Consider the following 23950-nt stretch of genomic DNA (forward strand, 5'->3'; position numbering starts at 1 on the left):
AATTACTTTATATCGCTCATTGAAATGTCTAACCTTTCATGTACTCTATAAGTAAAATTTTATCAAAATCTCACTAAACCGAAAAAAGTTTTGCATCTTTTAAAAATATTTATGGAGCCAGTGTTGTGGCGTAGGGAGTAAAGCTGCCGTGTGCAGCACCAGCATCCCATATGGGTGCCAGTTCGTGAACCTGCTGCTTCACTTCTGATCCAACAGCAGAAGATGACTCAAGTAATTGGGCCCCTGCACCCACATGCGAGACCTGGAAGAAGCTCCTGGTTCCTGGCTTCAGTCTGGCCCAGCTTTGGTTGCTGCAATCATTTGGGTAATGTACCAGTGGATGGAAGATCTCAATCTCTCTCTGTTTTTCAAATAAATGTTTAAAAAGATTGATTTATTGATTGATTAGAGGCAGAAAGACAGAGAGACGGAAGGAGATAAACCATTCCCTGTCTTATTCTGCACAAAATTCCCACAAAATGAGAATTAGTAAGGCTGATGCTGGGAACTGAGAATCAACCAAGGTGTTCCACATGAATGACTGGGACCAAAGTACTTGAACCATAACCACTGTTTATTGGGTGCACATTAGCAGGAATCTGGAATCAGAAGTAGAATTTGGAATTGAATCTAAATATTCTGATTTGGGATGAAGGAATCCCAAGTTGTGTCTTATCTACTACACAAAATGCCCGTCTAAGTTTTGTGTCTTTAGATAGCATTTTTAATAATATAAATTTAAGGGAAACCTCCATGTAAAAGTAAAACTTTTGTTAAACATAAAATAGTTCTTATAATAATAATAAATTTCATTTTCTGCATTTTAAATGTATTGAGAAGAGATTATATGTGACTATACATAGATGCCTCTTCTGTTTTGTCAGAATTAGAGACTTCATTTACCAAAATGTCTCTATTCTTTAAAATTACTTGATATATACCCATAACTTAGTGCTGTTTACATTTCAAATAATTGCATTAATATTTTGGCCAAGTGAGTCACTTTCAATGTCAAATCAAAATAATAATTGTACAATGCATTAAAAATCAAAAACAAACAAAATACTTCAGAAGGTATGCTCACTCATGAGAACTCACCATTAACACGACTTTAGTTGAATTGAAAGACAATTTAATGCTGAAATACACAAACTGCTTGTTTGTGATATTATATTCCTATGTCCTACAGTGCTAATGGCTACCTATTGCGTCAAAGAAATTACCACAGTAAGTTCTAATGCATCTAATAATATTCACCTAGCAGAATTGAAAAGCCAGCATATATTCATGTACTCATACTGCTTAGCAGCCAATGGAGTTAAATAATAGATCAGTGAGAGAAGAAGCAATGCAGGGGTCAATATAATGATCTGATTTTCATAATATCTTAGTTACTCCCTGGTTACCAAGTAGACATCCATGGAAGGTCTTACTTTTAACATCACCAGGGTACTGTTTAGTACACTTAGCAGTAACTTAATCACAACACTGAGAACAACCCAGGAGTGGTAATGTGATTAAGATCAAATATCCTCACAAGTGTGCACCACTTTCTATTCCTTAGTTCTCACAGATGGAAAAACTAACTGTAGTGTTACCCAGGGAGCTGGAAGAGTTAATAAAGCATCCTGCTGCTTTGAAAATCACCATTTGGAACAAAACAAAGAATTGAAGAATTGAATTTGACACTGAAACACCTATTGTAGAAGTGATAAATAGAGCAGATCAAAGAACTGTTATGATTTAATCATGACTTATCCATTCTACCTTATTTTCACAGAAAGGGTATTATGCATCTGACTAATCGTATATCCATATATATGTCCTAAAATATTCAGGAAGATATAAGAGATGTTAAAACCACTACCAGAAAAAGTATGTGAAATGAATTCTGTATTAATATATCTCCAACCAGATGGCTGAGCAACAACTAAGAGGCTCTCAAAGTGAATGGTGGAGAAATCAGTCAATGATTATTTTTAGTTGAACTCCAGTCTGAGAAAGAGAAGTCATTTTAATGAAAAATGTAACATGGAAAAAGGGATCACTTGAACAAGCTGTAGGAAAATAAAAATTCACTGTGAGATGTGAAATTGCTGATGCAGATAAAGAAAAACTCTCCTAGCTTTCTGCTTTTCATGAAAGGTAGTTCACCAAGCAGGCATAGTAATTTATAGAACAATAAGATAAAGCATCTTCTCACCTGTTTCATTACCAACTGAAGAAATGAGACCAAGATTGGGAAACTAATATTTTTTTAAATTTTATTTAATGTATACAAATTTCATGCATTTCATATTTACAGATTTAATACCATAGTGATTCTTCCCATCATACCTTCCCTCCCATCCATGCTCCCATGCTTCTTCCTCCTCTCCTATTTTCACTCTTAAGTTTTACAAAGATCTATTTTCAGTTTACTTTATACTCAGAAGATTAATGTTATAGTAAATAAAGACTTCAACAAGTAGTATGAGAAGAAAAAAAAACTATTTCTTATCAGTAGAGAAAAGAGCTGTGAACAATCATTGAATATCAAAATGTCAATTTCACTACTATGCATTACATTGTAGATACTCTTAGTTACCACAGATCAGGAAAACATACAGTATTTGTCTTTTGGGGACTGGCTAATTTCATTAAGTATAGTGGTTTCCAGTTGCATCTATGATGGGAAAAAGGTATACTAATCCCCTGTTGTTGGGGATATAAACTAGTGCAGCCATTATGGAAGACAGTATGGAGATACCTCAGAAAGCTGAAAACATATCTACCATGTGACCCAGCAATCCCACTACTGGGAATTTACCCAAATGAAAAAAATCAGCATATGAAAAGAGTTATCTGTACCCCCATGTTTATAGCAGCTCAATTCACATGGCTAAGTTATGGAATCAATTCAGATGTTCATCAACTGATGACTGGATAAATAAATTATGGCATGTACACCATGGAATAATATTGAATGGTAAAAAAATGAAATCCTGTCTTTTGAAACTGATTAATTTAAAGTGTATGCAGTACTTTGAGAAGGTGTATGGCATGTATATAATTATTAAACATACCACAACAGGCTGGATTCTCAGGCACCAAGTAACACCTTTCAGAAATCTTCAAAGCAATGTTAAAGTCACATCTTTATATCTTAGCTGGTGGCCATGACATTGAATACAAAATGATAGAGGTTTGATACTGTTTGCTTCTATAGAAACATAGACAAATGAAATTCAGCAGAACAAGGAGAAATCCAATGGAAATTAGATACTAGAAAAAGATATTTCATTTGGAAAATAAAAATCTCATAAAAGTATTAATATTAAACTGCATCACTAGTTTTGTAGCCCCTTGGTTTTTGAGGGAAGAGATGGTGAACAAAAATTAAGAAATTATTAAAAATTTCATTCATTGCATGTGAAATCATATCAGTGTACCAAATTCTCTATGTCTTGCTTCTTATCATTTAATTTTCATAATGCTTCAATAGGCCATATTATTTTATTGTCTGTCATAGAGGGAAACAGGCTTAAAGAGAAATATATGTTAAATTACACTGGCCTCTTTATCCTGCTGCTATCTCATCTGTACCAAAAATTGTTCTTGACTCTTCAATACCATAGGCTTAATCCCCACTTTTTGTTAAGTACTTTTTATCATACAATTTCACGGAAGCCCTCCTTTTCAATGGCTTATATTTATCAGCCCTATTGTTATACTCAGGACCCTTTTCTCCAAGCCATTTATTGTTTGACTTTTTTTTTTTCATACTGGACAATCCAGACAATACAGTCCATCATTCCAATCACACTCTTGATTATTTATAAAATCCCCCTTTCCCAAGAATAAATTTCCCAAGAATAAATTGTTCTCATATACCAATTCTGCATCAATTCCACAATCATCATTCCCTTCTCCTTTACTCAGGATGCTAACCCTTATCCTAGCAAATCTCCTAGTTCTGCCAATGGGTGCCATGGAAGATTCAGAGACTTCAACATCAGTAATCTTTCTGCAATTTTCCAGTTTCCTATTCAGCTTTGTAAAATGTTTGATGGCTTCAATTTCCCACATATGTTATACTTCCTCAAGTCATCAGAGATACTCAGCTACACATAACCTTAAAGTGCTTCTAAAACAACTTTCCTTTTTTCTCTGCTGCATCAGAGGAAGCTGCGCTTTGTTTTCTGTTTCTTGTTTTTCTTTATTTTTGTTTTAAATTCCAAAGCTAATAGCTTTATTTCTGACTGAAGTAACACTGAAGTCTGTTTCATTTTTAAGATGAAATGCATCCAACAGTTCTAACCTCAATAATATGGTGTGTCTGAGCATTTGCAAGTCTGCAAGAAGAGAGAAACAATGTTGCTTGATTCATCTTAATGAAAATATGTAATATGTGTCTAGACATAATAAAACATTGTCTAGGTTTATTTAATGAATATCTTAATAGAAAAATATAACTTGAAAGAATAATTTTGCAAATAAGAAAGGGAAAATTTAAAGTCTAGGTTCATGTACTTTTACACTTCATATAGATTTAATTCAATAATATCAATTATAAATCTCACACCTTTCACTAAAATCATTACACTGTTGTACAGTTATCTTTCCAAACCAGAGAATTGAATTCAAATTGTTGTCTCTTTTCTATTTTTGGAAGGGAGCAATATCATCAGATACTACAGTGAATTTTTCATATACCTCATTAAGTCATCAGATTTGGCTGATCTGTTTTAAATAGCTCATCTAAAAGGGAGCAAGTCTCATATAATCAATTCAGCTTTTCCTGGCCTACCGTGATATCAAGGAAAATTGAATTGTATGATTCAAAATTTACTGAAAACAATATTTTTTAATTTCTTATTTACTGTTCCATAAAATCAATTTTAATTAATTATTGGATTTGCATGCTATTTAAAATTTAGTAAAGCTTCAACAATTTTCCATGAAATGGCTTGAAATATTTAACATATTATTAAATGCCTCAGAACTACACACATTATTTTCCTTGCTAAAAACTAATAATAATATGTTCAACTGTAGCTCATTATATTTCTGACATACTACATTTAATAAGTACATTGTATAACTTTTAATTTAGCAAACATTTTAAAAAGAATAACTCATAGAATAAATATTGATTCTAAATTTACCCTGTTTCAGTAGTATTTTATTATCAAATATTAGATATGAAATCATTAGTTTCATTTTGAATTCTAATTTAAAGATAAAAAAACACACACGGCAAGTCTCTAGCAAGCATTTTGTTTGAAAGTGTAAAAATAGCATATTTACATGAGAGGATTATAATGACTAGGAAAAAACTCTGAATAATGAAAAAAGAAATAGAATACATGTGATCTTGTGATATAAATATATGCATAATAATATATGTATAATAGGCCAGTAATAAACATTTGAGTTAAGATGCTGTAGACAGAAGTTAGATAAGAATAATATAGAAATAATAATTTTTTTCCTTTTAAGCAATCCCCAACCAAATAAAATGATTTTAGATTTCACACTTTAATGTGTTTCATTTAAATATTAAATTATAGATTTATTAGTTTCTTGGAAAATTGCATCTTCTAGCATAGCTGCTACTTTAAAGAGATTTTAAAAACCTCTAACCAAATTTACTCAGGTAAGCTTTAATAGTTTAAACAGGTTAATTTTTAATATCATTTGTATTTGAAAGGTGCTCAGAATATTATACTATTAAATATTTAATAACATGATTACAAAAAAATTTAAGTAATCCAAGCCCAAACCCTAGAGGCATAAGGATAACTATTTCTGGCTCTTGAAAAACTAAACAAGTCCATTGAGATTTATACATTTGTTCATAATTTAATAATGTGCTTTAAGTTGTTGCTAGCTTTGCAGAAATATAGTGTAATAGCACAGATGTGACTGTTAATTAAAAAGTCTCTTGTGAGAGCAAATGGGTTTCTGGGTGATGTTTTGAGCAAGATTATGTCATTTAAAAAAAATTCTGAGTACACAAAATCCTGAACTTACAAACATTAGGTACCTAAGAGACCCCTGGTTTTTGTCCCAAGTCACCCTGCCAAGTAAAGAGAACTGAAGGTAACTTGTTAATCAGCCTGATTGTTTTTATATTTCTTGAGTAATATCACCACCAGTGTCAAGATGTATGTTTAGTTTTTGACAATGTAGCTGTTTATTTTTTTTTGTTAACTGATGATATAGCTTTGTAATTTTTTTTAACTATGGTTAACCATGTGTGTGACAGATATATTTGTATTCATATGCATTTTAGCTCAGTAATATTCAAAATGGCTGACATTTGCCAAAAGTCATATTTGATAGCATTTTATATGAGTTTAAATGTGAGAAGAAATTAACATCCCCTTCAGAAATCATTAGCAATATATGATTTAGTAAAATCAGTTCAAATCTTAGTTGTCACTAATATACTTTGTTCATAATGTATCATAAATTATTTTCTTAATAGTATTAAGTTTTACCAGCTACTTTGTTTTTCATGATAAACATTATTGAAATAACCTATATGTAAAATATATGAATATATATTCATGGTAGAACAGATGATCGTTGATATCAAGTATGGGTAGAGCAACTTAATACTATGTGTTAAAGCATCACAAATATTTTAAAATTTTCAGGTAAGATTCATTTTTTTCAGCGCATTAAAATTTTCTAGGAGAAAATCAAGTAACTTATCAAACTACCTTACTCTTGTAAGGGTGTTTACTGATAGTGACTCGAATCTCAGAATTATACAAACACATTCACATACACATACATTTAAACGTTCACACTCACACATATGTAAGTGGACCTAAACTTAAATATGTGTAGTATATATCTGTGCATGCATAATTTTTTGTTGACCAAGATACAAGAATAAGTTTGAAGAACATGTAGTTTTTATAAACTTTCATTAATAATGTTTTCCACCCTATCACTTCACTTATAAGGTATTTTCTCTCTCTCATGGAAATATCTCCACAAATTTCAGCAAATCACAAGTGTATCTGTGTTTCTGTCCCTAACAGTTCTATAAGCCCAAAAATGTACATACCACTTTTTTTAAAAAAGTTTTATTTATTTACTTGAGAAGTAGAGTTACAGAGAAAGGGAGATACAGAGTGAAAGGTCTTCCATCTTCTGGTTCACTCCCCAAATAGCCACAAATGGCCGGAACTGGGCTGATCCAAAGCCGAAGCCTCTTCCGGGTTTCCCATGCAGATGCAGGGGCCCAAGCGTGTCAGCCATCTTGTACTGCTTTCCCAGGCCATAAGTAGAGAGCTAGATAGGAAGAGGAGCAGCCAGGACATGTACCGGAACCCATATCTGATGCCTGTGCCACGGGTGGAGGCTTAGCCTACTATGCCAATGCCGCAGCGCATACCACCTTGTCCAAGTAATTTTATTTTTTTAGGTTTCTCTATTCTGCAGTGTAAATAGTAATTAATACTAAGGCTCATTGGATAAGAACTTATGTTGGTTTTATTTTATTTTGGAAAATCTCAGCCAACATTTGATTAAATATCATCTATGCCTATTTTATCATCTCCTGCACACTTGCTTAGACATATGTTAAAAAAGAGGACCAATAAGAAGAGTCAAATGAATCACAACTTAATCACTTAAGGAATGTGGAATTATGTGCCACATCATTGAGGGAGAAGTATCTACATAAATTATTTGGAATTCACCTTCATGGGCAATATGACTCTTCCCCACTAATTATTCATTTGGTCATTTATTTATATCAATATAGATTCATGGCTATTTATTTTATACTTTTGTCATGATGCAATACAATTTTTTTTATTTGTTGTAGTCCTTGTAGTTACCTTCTTCCAAAGGGTGCAGATATGAAAACAAGTGACTTTACAGAGAAGAAAACTGGCAAACACTACTTTGGCCAGATGAATAAGTTCCATATTAACAGGGGTAAGTAATGTTGATAATATGTCTTATTTATATGACATAATGGAAATGTTACTTCACCTCAATTGATTCCCAAAATCCACAACCCCAGCCTAGCTGCCAGAAAACAGAAGATAAATCCTATAGATAAAATTTCTACAAAACACCTAACCAGGAATTCTCAGAGTTCTTGAAGCCATCAAAACAAGGAAAGTCTGTGAAATAGCATAAAGAGGAATCCAAAGACACATGGTAAGAAATGTGATATATTAGAGGATTCTAAAAGAGGAAACCTAAGAAAAATTAACTAAATCTAAGTTAATAATCATGTATTAATATTGATTCATTTAGCATAGCAAATGTATAATACTAATGTAAGATAATAACTGTAGAGAGATTTTGCTCTGCACTATATGGAAAGTGTACTACCTGTATTTTCTGAAGATTTTATATTTCTAAAAGTTCCATAACAAATAGTTCATGATTATAAAAGCCCTTTTTTTAAAAAATAACTTTATTTAATTGAAAGGCAGAGTTACAGAGAGAGGAAGAAGCAGAGGAAGAGAGAGTTTTTCCATCCACTGGTTTGCTCCTCAAATGGCCACAATATCTGGAGCTGGGCCAGTCCAAAGCCAGGAGCTAGTACCTTCTTCTGAGTCTCCCAAGTGGGTGCAGGGACAGAAGGACTTGACCTTTCTTCTTCTGCTTTCCTAGGCACCTTAGCCTGGAGCGGGATCAGAAGTAGAGCAGCTGGGACTCGAACAGGTAGTCATATGAGATGCCTGCCTCAGAGATGGCGGCCCCCAAAAAAGCATCCTTATTTGGGATGAAATTAATTATTCTAAGTGACATTTATTTCCATATTATTTCTCAAATGTGATAAAAGTTAATAAACCATACTATTAAGCAAGACACATGGACTATTGAGTCTCATAGTTTGTTTGAAAGTAGAAAAACTCAGGTGAAATTAGGACTCGAGCTCCTAGACCTTGTCTTAAAGCTAAGAAGTTTATGGCATGGCTTCCTGGGTTGATAGGAATTCATAGTTTGAGAATTGTATGACCCACTGCTTTTTTACTTGAGGTATCTCCTATCTCATTAATTAAGGTTAAGCCTTCTGAATGAATGAAAAATCAAAAAAAAAAATGAAAGTCACTGAGAACTACTTGTGTTTTAATTTTTACCAAAAACTGAATTTTATAATTTTCAGTCAAGTAAAATTATTGCCATAATTCTTTAAAGGCTTTAGTACTGCTGAAAACTAACTTGTTGGAATTTTAAGCTTTAAAGGTTCACATTTAATTGTCATGCCATTCATGAAGAACTAAGTAGGAATTCAGGATCTTAATTCCTTTTTCCTTCTTTGGCTTTTTTCTGGACTATGGCATAATAACTTAGTGGAGATAAAAGTGTAGAGACAGCTTAGCTGCTCACCTGTGATTCAGTAGTACATAAAATATTCTTTAAAATTTCAGTATATGCTTAGATTTTGTATTTTATTATTCAAATTATTCAGATATTCTATTATTTTAACAATTTAAAGTAATAAAGACATTTCCCTTCTAGCACGCTGAGTCTGTTGCAAATATCTAGAAATAGAAGTATCAACACAAAGCACTGTTAGGTTACAGAATTATTTGTATGAGTTGCAGCTTACTTTTGTGTGAGTTACTTTCAGTCATTTTTATTTTTTTAAATTCATTCTCATGTTTATTTATGATTACTGTGCATCAGTATTGTATTATAGATAAAAGTGTCCAAGAACTCACAACAGAATCCTTGATTGACTTTATTAACATATTCTTTTGAGACATTAGTAAAATATTAAGACAAAAATGGAATAGTTTTTGAAGCATTTTAGTGAAATTTCACATTTTTAATTTCTACATAAATGACCTAGAACACTCCCAAAACTAGTTGGAGAATTGATTATAGAACCTTCCCCCCCCAAAAAAAATTGTGTATTCTTGGAAGAAAGGTTTGTTGCAAAATATAGTGCAAGGAAGTAGATGGGAAATTGCTTCATTCCTGGTTTCTGTGAGGGATTAAGAATACAGATGCTTGTAGATGGAAGTTGGAGCTGAGAGGTGCGTGTTTAGCTTGTATCCAAGTTTGTGGTTGGTCTGTAGTGCTCATGGTCCTTCTGTGATTGATCAGTGATATCATGTCTTTATGTAATTTTGATGATGGCAAAGTGGGCTTTAGTCAGTGGGGGCTATATACAGGTGTTAGTTACTTTTTGTTCAGGACATGGGGTTCCTGGAAAAGAAACCTCTCAAGACAAGGTTGTAGAGACTGGGTTTCATATATTGGAAGCAATCCTCCTGTGAGATATAGATATATAGATATATAGACATATAGTATAATTGTGTAAGAGAAGGTGAATGGAGTATGTTTGCAGCTTATGTTAAAGTCAGTAGAAATTTTAAGACAAAAATTCACATATAAAACTTTGACAATTCCTGGGATTGTTGATACAGAGTTTTCTTGTTTGGAATATAAGACAAGAATCCAGTTGTTGAGATGGTGAATTTATATATTCAGTTGGAGAATAGTTGACCATAAGTCTTCTCTGTGATAGCCAAATGTAGACATGTTAACAGGCCATCAATATAAATCTAGTTTAAAGTCTAGAGATATACATTTAGTGGTTATGAACATTCAGGTTGTTTTTAAACAATAAGCCCAAAAGAATATCTAATGCTAGAGTGTATTGTACTTTTCTTCTTTTCACTTGCTTCTTAGTTTATATATCTGTTGGTCAGAAGTACTACGTGGTGTGGCCCAGGATGTTGAGTTATTTGATGTTGTGGGACTGAAGCCCCTGTTTCTTCAATGTCTGTTAACTGAGAGCTGCTTTCACCTTCTAGAAACCACTTATATTCTAGCGAAATCTATCCCCTCCATATTTAAGCCAAAAATAGTACATCAATTCCTTCGTGATTCAAAAATTTCCCTCTTCCAAAGCCAGAGAGAAATTCTGCTTTTGAAAGGGCTCAAATGTTTAGTTTGGACCCACCCAGATAACGTGCCTGTGCTGTAGAGCCCAACATTGTCATAGGAATGGCTCCCTATTATACTCCCAGGCCTAGAGTTGCCACAGCTTTTGGATGCCACCTTGGAATTCTGCTTGTTGTGAGGTGATTCATAGGATGCTGAAATGGAGAAGAGAGAAATAGAACGGCAAAAAGGAAAAGGACGGAGAAAAATAATGCAAATATGTGTTGTGACAAAATAACTGGTGATCAATTTAAGAACTAAAATGTCCATTTGTTTTGGAACAGTAGAGTTCATTTTAGAAAGGCACTTCAGAGTTAACACACGTATCTGAAGGCAGGAGACTGGAGAGTGAATTGGGTTTGTAGCAACAGACTGGTCTTTCAAGACACTTGGCAGACATAGGAAAGAAAAACAGCAGAAAATAAGAAGGTCAAGAAGTGGAAGGATGCATATATTTTTGTCTTGAGAAGAATATCAGAAAAAATTGTGTGAAAATGGAATCTCACCTACCAAAGAAATAAGAGTTAGCAAGCCACATGAACACATGGTTCACAAAAGCCTGTGTAGATTTTTTTTCCCTTATTTAACATAGTTCCTTGCTTATTTAAAAATACAAAAGGTACCGACTGGCATTTTCTCTCTCTGCTGACATTTCTCTCGGTATATGTCTTGGAGTCCCTCAAAGTGTGGCTTAATTGTATTCTGAGCATATTTTCCCAAACAAGATGGTCTGAAAAGGTGATCAAATATTTGAAATTACAACACTCTCCAAAATAGCTAGATACAAGATTGGCATACTTGATTAACTTAGGAAGCTCATTGAGTTTAGTATTTAAAATGTCAGATGCAGGGAAATTAATTGATTCACTTCCAATGTTACTCAATTTTGAAAGTAGTTTTTTTCAGGAAGGTTGTTATAAAAGCCTGAACTTGTTCCTAATCATTCTCTGTACCACCTGGCTCTCCTTGGGATTCTTTCTTTGTCATTGCCACCCACAAACATCAGCAAAGGCCAAACCAATTGGAGATATCCAAACCTGGATATGAGCCTCCAAAAATGTGACCTAATTAACATTTTTTCTTTATAGAGTTGATTGCCTTGATACTTTATTGTGGTAGTAAAATACGGACTAATAAATTATCATTCTATAGAATTTTTTTATTTTTATTTTTTTATTTTTTATTTATTTTTTGACAGGCAGAGTGGACAGTGAGAGAGAGACAGAGAGAAAGGTCTTCCTTTTGCTGTTGGTTCACCCTCCAATGGCCGGCGCGGCTGGCGCGCTGTGGCTGGCGCACCGTGCTGATCCGATGGCAGGAGCCAGGTGCTTCTCCTGGTCTCCCATGGGGTGCAGGGCCCAAGCACTTGGGCCATCCTCCACTGCACTCCCAGGCCACAGCAGAGAGCTGGACTGGAAGAGGGGCAACCGGGACAGAATCCGGCGCCCCAACTGGGACTAGAACCCGGTGTGCCGATGCCGCAAGGTGGAGGATTAGCCTAGTGAGCTGCAGCACCGGCATTCTATAGAATATTTTAAGACAGAGTCTTAAATAGTATTTTTGGCACTCTGTCCTAATAGATGTGCAAAACGTTTCAAGAATTGTCAATTCTGTTGCACACACACATACACAAAACCACGTGAATCTTTAAAGACCTTTGTAAACAAAAATTTTATGTAATAAAATTAAAACCAGACACATTTTAGTGTAGCAAATGATACCTGAATAAGTATTGTCAGTTTAATGATGTTTTCAAAAATTATGATTGCATCAAACTTATTTGTTTTATACTTTTCAATAAAGGTAGTCTTAGAAAAACAAACATTTTTTAAGGTGAGAAAATTCTCAGGATTTGCTGTTTCCCTACTAAATAATTACTAATTTCAGATTAATTAAGATTCTATTAGAAAAGAAATTAAACCATAGTGCAGGGCCAGTGCTGTGGCATAGGAGGTTAAGTAAGCTTCCTGCAATGTTGGCATCCCTTATGGGCACCGGTTCAAGTCCCAGCTGCTCTACTTCCAATTCAGCTCTCTGCTAATGTGCCTGGGAAAGCAGCAGAGATGGCCCAACTTCTCCCTAGATAGCATCTAATCTAAGGACCTTAACTGAGGTTAGGATATAACCAAATCTCAGGAGGATCCTCCTTCTCCTTGGATGTATGGTCTACAAATTGGAAAATGGTTTACTGTGTTTGAACATCACCATAGCTACTTATGTCCTTGTTGAGGAAGTCTTTCTCGGCCTCCTTAACAATTGCAGAGGCTGAGAGTTTAGGCATCCAGGACCCAGTCTCAGGATGTAGTGTATGCAGCTGTTTCACAGCTAAATAGAAAGCAATGAACAGGTCATGGATGTTTTGGGGGAACCACACATATATACGCCCTTTATCCTGTCATCTACAGGGGTCTATTCTTTTGAAGTTGATTTTTTTGTTTATTTGAAAGCAGATGGGAGAGAGAAAGAGGGAGAGAAAGAGAGAGAGAGATGTCTTCCATTTGCTGGTTGACTTACTCTGCTTAAGCCCCCAACAACCCAAGCTGGGCCAGGTGAAGCCAGAACTGGGAACTCCACCTGGGTCTCCAAAGTGTGTGGCATGGACTCAGTACTTGAGTTACCAATGTTGCCTCTCAGAATGTCCATTAGTAGAAACCTGGATGGGATACAGAGTCAGGACTTGACACCAAGTGCTGCGGTTTGGGGTGGTAGGTTAACCAATTGTGCCACTCCGAATTATTTCTTTTGATATCCTCAATGGCACTCTACAGATAATCTTAGGGGACTTTCATTTATATGTACTAGATTGATGTCTTTTGTTTTTATCTATTTTCTCCTCAAATTCTACTAATAGAAGAGTCAGGTTAACAGTTACTTCTGAAGGCTGGTGTAAAGTGCGTGTGACCTAAAACCGTGGTGGAGGTACCCAGATTTCCTCCCCAAGCTGCACATGCCAGGAAATGCATCGGTCCACTCCAGTGAAGTAGAGGAAGCGTACTCTCTGAGAAGGGTGAATCAGTGAGCTCTAAACAACACAACGGAAGTGAGGTGCAAAATTAAGAATCAAAAAAGACTGTGTAACACATGGTATTTTCTTTCTCATATTTTCTATGGTGTTTTCTGATCAGTGAAGAGAATGAGTGTAGATATGCAGATAGTAAAGTTTTCCCAATAGAACAAGTTATCTCATTAAATATCCTAGCAAAATTCTCCATTCTATGACACTCATCTACCAAGTTTACCCAACTGCACACATTTAATTATGTACAAATTTAGTTTGCAAAAAAATGACCAAATGTGGGTCCAAACCAATAGCAAAAATGAATTCAAAGCAAATGAACAACTAAATGTAAATAAATCTGAAAAAGTTAGACAACATAAAAAGGGAAAAGGCATTCTTAAAAAACAAAACATAACGCTATGCAAAAGAAATATTCAGAAAATAAAAAGTCACGTAATTGCATTGTGGACCATAAGGTATGAAGGAATTGGCAATACTGCTAAAAGAAAGTAATCCTCCACTTCCCGTTCTTCTCCTCTTGGTTGCTGCCATGCATGCCAGTGTTTGGATCAGTCATCACAAGTGAAAAAATAGAAGTAATGAAAATGGCAAAGCTGGCGCCGTGGCTCACTAGGCTAATCCTCTGCCTGTGGCACTGGCACCCCGGGTTCTAGTCCCAGTTGGGGTGCTGGGTTCTGTCCCGGTTGATCCTCTTCCAGTCTGGCTCTCTACTGTGGCCCAGGAGTGCAGTGGAGGATGGCCCAAGTGCTTGGGCCCTGCACCCGCATGGGAGACCAGGAGGAAGCACCTGGCTCCTGGCTTTGGATCAGTACAGCCATTTGGGGAATGAACCAACGGAAAAAGGAAGACCTTTCTCTGTCTCTCTCTCTCACTGTCTAACTCTGCCTTTCAAAAAAAAAAAAAAAAAAAAAAATGGCAGAGAATAATCTAGGAAAAGCAAGATCCCTAGTACTCGTTAGAGACCATGGCAGCTCACAACAGTGAATATATAAAAAATTAGTTATCTAAGAAGAAATATTTATATTCTATATGTGCTTTTGTTATTCACAATCTTTCTACAACAATGAAATCTTGTAAGGGCACAATGATAATACAATGGGAAGATTTGGAAATTTATTTCAATGAATATTCAGAGCAAGTAACAGTAACTCTCACAAAGTAAATAGTAAGCTACCAGCAAACTTTGAAGGGAGTAAATTGGAACTTAGTATTTAATGCCTAACTGAAGCTAATTAACAATAGTAACATCTCAATATGTTTCTCTCTTTTATTTCTCATGAAGCTATTGGGGAATACACTTCATAAAATGATAATGATTAATCATGAAAGGAAATACATATATATAGGAAATATATATATACACACACATACACACACACACCTTTCATGATTCCTTTCATGGATATATATATAATCAAGAAATAGCTATACACCATAGGAAAAAGGTTCTCAAACTTTCCGGGAGCAAGAGAAGCCATGACAACAGTGGTACAGCAGCTCTAGAATACAATCGATACAAATTGGAAGCTGCAGACAGAATGCATAGGATTTCATAAGAGTGAGTCACAGAAATAAATTAAATTGGTAGTTTGCCAAGCTTATGAGTAGTCAAGCACATACATGGGAGTTTCACAATTCTGTCAGAAAATCAGAGCTAATCAATCAGTGACAAGCAGGAAGAAAATACTCACATGTAAGTGAAATAACTATTAATTCTAAGAAAAGCAAAAAGCTGTCAAAAAGTAACTCCAATTATGATAAATGTTGGAAGTCTGTTCTAAATACTATGTATAATCATAAAAATGTAAACACTGAAGATAGAACCAGAAATTGAGACTTGGAAATAGGGCATAAATGTGTGGGGAAGGAGATGTGTAAGAAAATATTCATAAAGGGCAGTCAGTTAATTTCTAAATTGGAAAATCTGATAAGTATCAATATAAGTTATAACAGTAAGCAGAAATACAGTGCAATACACTAGAAGAAACATTTAAATGGGTTTTATAGGTTTAGCTTTGGGTAATTGAAATCAAAAATTTAGAAGGGCTGTAAAGATTACTAATACTAGTTATAACTTTCTTATACTGTTGTTTTTATAAACAAAATACATTAAGTAGTAATAGATCTTTAAAAGATGCCAGTTATTACATTTAAGATCCATATAAGTTCTCAACTTGATTAAAGGTGGAAACATATTTATGTCAAGAAATTCTTCTATTCGGTCAGTTAAAATATTGCCCCAGAAGCTCGATATGGACCAATGTCTCCCTGATATACAGCAGAGAAAGAAGTTCATTCACCCCCCGAGCACTATCCACTCATACTACCCCATCACAAACTATACTCTGATATTTCAGTAGTAAGAGTGTATTAAAGTCAGGTAGCATCTGCATTTCCTAATTCATTATATTCGTTAGACTTAGTCTATTGGTAGTTTCTTATGTGAAACCTGAATAAGAGGTACACATCTCATGTTAATATCCTTAGGCGTATAAAACTTGTCTCAAGATATATAAGTATCTATTTCTGTTCTTCTGTCGTGAAATAATTTCATAACATTATACCACAATAATTCAAAGGATCTTGGCAAAGCATACAATTATTTTGTAACTTCTAATAAATATTGCTTTACTGTGCTATGTAATTATGGGACACATTTATACCTTTTCCCTTTTCCTGTACTACTTTGTTCATGTCATGCTCTCCTTCCATCTTTCCTTCCTTCACTCTTTCCTTCTTTGAAATACTACAAAGTAGGCATATTGCTTTCAAACAATAGCCAGAGCAAACCTCATCAATTTAAGAATGGAGAGTGCATCCTGTAATGAATTTATGTCTGTATCTGAGTTACCAAATGGATCTAAAGCGACATCTCAGGCCCTGTTAATGAGATTGTCTTATGTAAGGGAATCTGGTAATAGGATCATACCAAATCTGATTATTTAGAGATAATGTTAACACAAATTAAATTAATTAATGTTCAATTTGCCCTTCACAAAGAGAAAAAAAAAATAAAGAGCTAACCAGAAGGATAGAATGACACTGGTGAGGAAATATCATATTTCAATATCAATGTTTGGAATTTGCAAATTGGAAAGTTGACAGAACAAAAGTAGCTGTATATTTGAAAAAAGCTTTTGAAAGAAAACTATTTTCAAGCCCATCAACAACTGATTCTCTCTGATCATCTGAGAGAATATCAGGCAGGCTATTCTTATTTTTAGAGATTACATATACTGTTGTATTTTCAGAAGTGCTCATTGCTCTCCTTCTATTTATAAGTAGTCTTTCCTTGAAAACTACTAAGAAGGAAAATCTTATATTTAGCATTCCTGCATTATTTCACTAATTCTTACTGTAGCCATCTATCAGCAAAATAATTATACTCTAAAAGATATAATTGTATTTGCTTATCACAATAGCTATGCTACTGTTAATAGAAACTTACATTTTACAAAAATCATATGATCTTTCTAGAAAAAACATTTTAGGTAGAAATTCTTCAGATAATTAGTTACACTGTACAAAAATGAGTGAAGATACAAAGTTATGAGAACACATTTCTATGAATCATAGCTCTTTTTTTAAAAAGATTTATTTTATTTATTTGAAAGACAGAACTACAGAGAGAGAGAGAGGTCTTCCATCCCATGGTTCACTCCTCAGATGACCGCAATGGCTGGAGCTGTGCTGATCCGAAGCCAGGAGCCAGGAGCTTCTTCCGGGTCTCCCTCGTGGGTGCAGGGGCCCAAGTCCTTGGGCCATCTTCTACTGCTTTCCCAGGCCATAGCAGAGAGCTGGATCAGAAGAGGAGCAGCCAGGACTAGAACTGGCATCCATATGGGATGCCAGTGCTTGAGTCCAGGGCTTTAACCCACTGCGCCACAGCGCCGGCCCTGAATCATAGTGATCGTGTCCAGCAAAATGAATATACCTTTAAAATAATGGACTGAATTGCTTCTGAGTGCTAGATCACTCTATTATGTGTATACATACCATTATATTTAGCTATCTGATATTCATTTCTGTCTCATACAAAGAAAAAGAAAGCAAAGAGAAACCAAAGCAGAAAATTTTGTCAAAACAAGACTTTATTTTCACACATTTCAGAGACAAATATGCAATAGTCTCACACTTATATGAGGAAAGTGTAGATATGGACATGGTGTACTCAAAATTCCTCTCAGGGAACTTACTTGCATTTATTGTGATAGAAAAAAAGAAAGAGAGCAAGACAGTTAAACAGAGAATAGTAAATAATTGAATATGAGGTTTTCAGACACAGTTTAGTGCTATAAAAAAGATAGTATGATCAGATGGAGAACATGTGCACTGTTTGTTAAAGTAAAACTATCTGAAGAGGTTGACTTTAGTTAAAACCTGAATAGCAATCAGGATTTATGCATTTTAATATCTAGGGTCCAACCACTTCAAGCAAGGGAAATAACACATGCAAAAACTAGCCATTTTTGTTAGTATGCATTCTCTCTCTCTCTCTCTCAATGAACACATCTTTCTGTAAATTTAAACAGAACACATGCCTGCACAGCTACTAACCGTGCTTCCCACACTGCTAGTTGTGCTTGTATTAAATGAGCAAGCTATGGGCTATGAATGAAAATATGTTCAATGTCCCGGTCATACTGCTTATAGATGGAGCTGTAAGAAGCCCCAAACTTAACGATGTTTCCTCTTACATTGTTGGACTTCCTGGTGTCACAAAAGTGAAACATATTTAGTAGAAATTCTATTTTTAATTTTGGACTATTCCATGCTATGGATAAACAATATGATAATCTCTCACAATTCTGGATGGCAGTAGTAACCCATGGCTTTCAGTCTGTCGCATAGTCACATGGGCAAACAACTGATACGCTACAGTTTGCAGTGCATCTAAGCTATACTGTTTGGTAGTCTAAGTGTATGAAACGTATTTCCAAATTATGGTACTTTCAACCAATTATGGACATATCAGGACATAACCCCATCTGAGTAGAGGAACATCTATACTTTCTGTTTTCTTCTTCCAGAGAATAGTTAGCCACATATAGTGATAAGGATAGCTTAAACAATGCAAGTAAGTTCATTGGATCCTTTGCTTATCCCAATCTGTTATCAGGGAAGAGTGATAGTGAGTGAGGAAGAGTAACAGTGAGAAAAAGAGAGAAAGAGAAGGAGAGAGAGAGATTAATTTCTCTTTGTTGTGAACACCTATTTGTGTGTGTGTCTGTGTGTGTTTGTGTGCGCACTATTCATTTTGGAAAGTTGACCTGATCTATCTGATCTGATACTGGCCCTGTAGCAGGAATACTCTTGTATGTAGAAGAGAATATCAGAAGACTACAAACATAGTGAGCTAGAATAAAGGCAAAAGAAAAATGATTCCTGAGATAGAGCAGTGAGCAACTTATGGATGACTTGAAGATCTTGTATATCTTTTCATTAAAGACATTATGAGATTCTACCACTAAATTAAAGGCCAGTTATATAATGAGGAATAAGATCTGATTCCTAACTTCATTGAAGACTAATAATAACATGTAATTAATACATAATTCGGAATTGAAATAAATGCTTCAAATATATTGGAGGAGGTGTTTGAGAGGCCAAACAATTTGATTTAATTATGTCTCTAAGGAAATATTTAATTTACTTTAATATGTAAAATACAAATGGTGGTTATACTAACAAAATATAAAGACAGCATGGTGAGCAAAAGATGGAAAAAAGAGGAACAGAGTCAAATAATGTGTATCATGCAATGGAAAAATTGCCTTTATCAGGCATAAATTATAAGAAAACAGTAGCATAAAAAGTAACAGTAATGCTTATGTATATAAAATATCTTAATGTTTATGAAATTTATTTATAAAATAGTATCTATAGAATATATCTATAGAATGACTTCTGCTTACAAGACTGTAGACGTCACAGGGAAAACATTTAGAATATTTGTCTTCAGCAAATGCATCTTTCCTTTTTACCCTTAGTATGAGAACTCAAAGTCTCTTTCTTTCTCTCTCTCTCTCTCTCTATATATATATATACACACACATATATATATATGCACACACATATATATACAAACATTTTTATATATACTCTGAAATCTCCATACTTTGTGATATATAAATATATATTTGAATATGTGTGTGTATATATATATATATATATGTATATTTCTCAAGTGGCCAACAACTAGGGGCTGGGTCAGGCTTGGGACTAGGTCAGGCTGAAACCATGAGCCAGGAACTTCAGCTGGGTCTCCAGTGGGTGGCAATACTTGGGTCATTATCCACTGCCTCCCAGCCACATGAGCAGGAAGCAGGATCAGAAGTGCAGTAACTGGAATTGGAACTGAAACTGCAATATGGGATGCAGGCATCGAGAGCAGCACTTAATCTGCTTTGTCACAATGTGACCCCTAAAGTGGATTTTTAGAAATAAACTATAGAAGAGTTTAAATATGTATAATCTTCTGCAAGTGGAAGACTTTTACTATGCTACAGAATTGACAGATTAAGCATGTAGTAGCACTTTTATCATATTAAAAACTTTAAATATTGATGTCCTCATTTGAAATTGGTTAAAGGATGTTCCATATAAGGAATTACTATTTAATTCATAAATTCCTCATTTATTATGATGTGTACATCACAATTATTAGTATAATAATTATTCCTTTTCATTAAACTGATTTTAACTATGTTTATTGAAATAAATTTTTATTTTTGCTAAATCTAGCACTTAAAAATTATGACTTCATTTTTAAATGTAATTTTTCTAGAATGTCACTTGATTTTGAAAATATTAGTTTACAATGATTTGGGGAACAAAATGGTCCTGTGCTATACCAAAGAAGCTTCACAAAGTTTATTAAAATTGAATTAAAAGATGATTTGAATTTTCCAAAAACTGGTTGATGTCACCACATACAATTTTAGAATCATTGTTACCATTTATATGATTATGCCCCATTTTTCCTGCAGCCTGTCATTTTCAACATACTTAATTTTTAAAAATTCTTGGTTTTGTTTTCTTTCCTACATTTAAAGTACCTTAGTTACAAGGAATTATCTACAACTGTTAATAGATCATAATATGTGTCTCAAATATATTAGTTTAAGAATCAAAAAATTAACAAATAATTATGGTAATTACAACACACTCATTCATTCAGATTAAAACCTTCAATGCTACAATATTTCTGTGTTTAGACTAGCTAATACTAAAAATGTCTAATACTTAATAGTGTTAGAATTGACAGGAAAATCACTGGAACATAGTAATTCATATACATATGCAAAGTGACTCTCCAAAATATCCATAGTATTTTATTGTTCGCTTTTCACTCTGTGATTTTGAGTAACTATTTTCTTTCTAGAGCTCTGCTACATTTCCTTTCATTTGATCTTGGTTCAAATTCAACTCCAATATATTATGGTTACTATGCTCACTTAAACTTGACAAGTATTTATGTTGCATTATGTTAAATTCAGCATGATTTATGATAGCAGAAAAACACAAATATAGACTAATCAAGGGGCTTGTGCTACTAACCTCTTAAATCAAAGGCAGAAACTAATTTATTTAATATATTTCTTATTCAGTGAGTATTTACTCAGTATCTCTTCTATGTCAGGAATGTCAATTATAATGTATGGAAAAAATGAATAAAACAAACCTCTGCCTGTAAGGCTTACTTTCTAAGTGAGAGCAAGAAACCCTCATTCATAGTAACTTTTCCAGAGGGATCGCAGAGAAGATATTATCAATGGATTGAAGGGACATTTTAACACAATTATCTTTTTATATGACTTCATTTTTACCATTTTAATTGCTAATTTTCTCAGTCACTTCTGATTTACAAATGTAGGAAATTGTCTTCTGAAAGATTTATTTCCTCGCAGTAAAAAGGTCTTCTCTTTTTTTCAAGATTCTGTACAGATTTCTCAAAATAGGAAATATTACACTGAGCTTCGTTAGCATCTCATTTATTATATTTACTTGGTTTAAAACAGAAAAAATATGAATATAATGTCCACAGAGTACAATAGCTTACCTTTCAGCTATTTGAGAAATAGTATTATTATAAACTTAATAAAATATTCTGTACTGCTATATATCCCAAGCAGTTTAAATTATTCATTTCAAGTCTTAGTACTTTTTTGGTCACATGTGCTACTTTATTGTTTTAAACTAGTTGATTTATAAAAATGTCATCAACAGAGTGCAAATTAATGATTCCAGAAATACACATTTGTGATACCTTAGGTTTGTGACAGGCAATTAAAAAATGTTGCATTGATTTGTCTAAAATGTTAAATGACATAATAGCCATACAGTAAAGTATTGAATAATTTAAGTAAATCAATGTTTTCTGAATTTTGTAGGAGTACAAACTGTCTTGGGTGCTAAGGTAAATCAATATAATAAAATAAAAATGAAGCGGTTTATAATGATGAATGTATGGGTTGATAATAACCAGAGGTAGAATCTCATTTAGCCATTGTAACAAACAACTTCCAGGCATCTTTTGTGCACTATTCCCATCAGAAAACATGGTATTATATAGTCAATTGATTTTAGCACTTAAATAGCTTTTCATTTGCAAAACACCTAGCCACATATAAGCTAAACCTTTTCCAGAGTGTCATTAGCTATGGTTTGATTTAGAAAGATAATACATATTTACTACCATTTGAGCTGTTTTGTGTGTGTTATGTGGTTGGTAAATAATGCTATATTTTATTAGGAAATGAAAAATTTTCATTTGCTGCTCTATATATTTAGAAGTCTTAGAGTTTAGGATTTTTGTGCCTTTGACTATCGCTTTTTATTTTTATTTCCAATGACAAATTTCTTAATTAAACATCTCTAATTGAAATAACTTATTGTTTTATTTCATGTAGCTAAGTCTGTATGCATTTTTTAGTTTCCATATTTTGTTTAGAAAATAGAAGTATGGTAAGGTAAGAGTGTACAGATATGAGTATTGCCTTTATAATATCTTTTTTGGTTTACAACAATTTCAAAATATAATGAAATTTATGGAAACTTTCAGTAGGAAAAATGCAAATATAGATATAAATACAGCATTATCTGTATTGTAAGAGCATTCAGTATCTGAATTCTTCTCACAATCATAAACAAAGATTAAAAGTGAAAATGATGAAGACAGAATTAGCAGTTTTGGAAACTTTTATTTTTCCTTTTAAGCAGTTTATTCATTTTTCAGTATTTTTTTTTCTTATTTAAAATTATTTTTCAGTTACACAAGTTTCATGTAATTTGTATGTATGGATTTAAGAACATAGTGAAACTCTCCCTCCACCTGCCTTCCTGCCCACTCTCCAACCCTTCTTTCTCTTCCCTCTCACATTCATACTCTTAATTTTTACAAAGATGCATTTTCAGTTTACTTAAGAGTTCAACAAATAGTATGAAAAAAAAAGCAAAGCACTGTTCATCAATGGAAGAGATGAGGTTTGTAAATAATCATCAAATTTCAAAATGTTTATTTTACTCCAATAGATTACATTTCAGGTACTCTTTTAGATATCTTGGATCAGGAAAAACATATGGTATTTGTCTTTTGAGGACTGGATTATTTCACTAAGTATAATGGTTTCCAGTTGTGTCCATCTTTTTGCAAAAGACAGGACTTCATATTTTTTTTTTTTTTACAGCTGAGTAGTACTCCATAGTGTATATATATCATAATTTCTTGACCTAATCAACAGTTGATGGACATCTGGATTGATTCCATATCAATACATAACTATTGTGAATTATGGTGCAATGAACATGGGGGTACAGAGAACTCTTTCATATGCTAATATATTTTGGCTTGGGTAAATTCCCAGGAGTGGGATGGCTGGATCATATGGTAGGTCTATATTCAGATTTCTGAAGTATCTCCATACTGTCTTCCACAGTGGCCACACCAGTTTACCTTCCCACCAACAGTAGACTATGATACCTTTTCCCCCACATCCTCTCGAGCATTTGTTT

The sequence above is a fragment of the Oryctolagus cuniculus genome, chromosome 2, assembly GCF_051225735.1.
Source record: "Oryctolagus cuniculus isolate XC-2025 breed Fujian yellow rabbit chromosome 2, ASM5122573v1, whole genome shotgun sequence".
Taxonomy (NCBI): domain Eukaryota; kingdom Metazoa; phylum Chordata; class Mammalia; order Lagomorpha; family Leporidae; genus Oryctolagus; species Oryctolagus cuniculus.